Below are 1,320 nucleotides of genomic sequence, written 5' to 3'. Positions count from 1 at the left end.
AAGTCAGATCTGATTATGACACACAGACTTTCTTGGGGAAACAGTGATTATGCATCATGATGAAAGGATAAACAGAGCCCAGCATCTGGATTCTCCAATTGTTTTTCACAGCTGGGCGCGTAAGTCCCTCTTTGATACTGAGCTTATTGTCTGTGTATATACACAGTTCTCCCCAGTGGCCTGGCAGAGGAATAAATAAGAATCTTTTTTTTAAAGCCTGAAATGAAAAGGAGCCTGAGTCTTCCTCTGAATTTGGGCTTAGCAAGGCTCCTGTCCAACACTCTTGTTGCCCCAGGGTCTCCCCGGGGAAACAGATTTACTTCAGGGGAATTCATTGTCTTCTAAAGAAGAGGAACAGGTACCTCAGCTGAGTTGGGACCTAGCTGTCACATCAGTTATGCCGTTATTAGGTTAGTGACATCAGCTTTCTCCCAGCTTCTCCTGTATCCCTGTCAGGACAGCGTTTCAAACCCCATAAATTCCACAGGGAGGAGGGGAAAGAAAAAGATGGCTGTGAGACTCGGCGCCTTCCTCAAGAAGGCCTGGGCCAAGGAGCCAGTGTGGTCGCGTCCTTCGTCATCGGGAGCCTCGCTGTCATTCTGCCCCCGATCAGCCCCCACTTCAAGTACTCCGTCATGATCAACAAGGCCACACCCTACAACTACCCAGTGCCCATTCTCGAAGATGAGAACATGCCTGACGTGCCAGCCACCCCCAGGACCCCCAGGGCCCCAGCCTGGAGTGGCTGAGGAATCTGTGAGCACCTCCACTGAGAGGAGGCCCCTCCCACGGCTTCCAAAAATGTGAAAACCAAAAAGAAAGAAAGAAAAGAAAAGAAAAGAAAAGTAAAGGGTATTCTTATTCTCTTTTGTGGCATCCCATACAGTTTGCACGTCTGCAGAGTAAGCCTCCAGAGCCCCAGGGACATGTGCTTAGGTACAGACAGCAACTTCCCACTCCTGAACTCCCTCCTGCCCCACGCCCAGCTGAAGGATTCTGCTCTTTCAAGCACTGGCCCACTGTGCTCCTGTAGCCTCTGATCTGTGAAGAGAGTCCAGCTTCTCCAAATTCCTCCTCATCAGTCTCTTGACCCAAAAGTCCTAGTAGGCTGCTGGAAACTGTGCCGACCTGTTCTACTTCCTGTCCCTACTTGTTGCCCCGTCCTCCTCATCTCCTGTACATTCCCCCCTCTAACTGTGCTCCAGCCCTGAATTCAGGACGTGGCCCACGTCAGTCCTTCTGCTCGGATGACCCTGGCTGGACCCTTTGAAATCCTGGCTTCTGCTCAAATTTCAGGCCTCACTCCAATCTCACTTCATT

At 50.8% G+C, this 1,320-nt stretch overlaps 1 pseudogene; it reads left to right on the top strand.

The window, feature by feature from the left end:
- Positions 1-507: 507 nt before the first annotated feature.
- On the top strand, positions 508-760 carry LOC105723267 (NADH dehydrogenase [ubiquinone] 1 alpha subcomplex subunit 3-like; annotated as a pseudogene).
- Positions 761-1,320: the final 560 nt, after the last annotated feature.

Source organism: Aotus nancymaae, unplaced genomic scaffold (genome assembly GCF_030222135.1).
Source record: "Aotus nancymaae isolate 86718 unplaced genomic scaffold, 86718_ANA_hifiasm-v0.15.2.pri h1tg000036l, whole genome shotgun sequence".
Taxonomy (NCBI): Eukaryota; Metazoa; Chordata; class Mammalia; order Primates; family Aotidae; genus Aotus; species Aotus nancymaae.
Note: the sequence above shows the minus strand (reverse complement) of the source record. Positions and strands in the feature narration are given on the sequence as shown.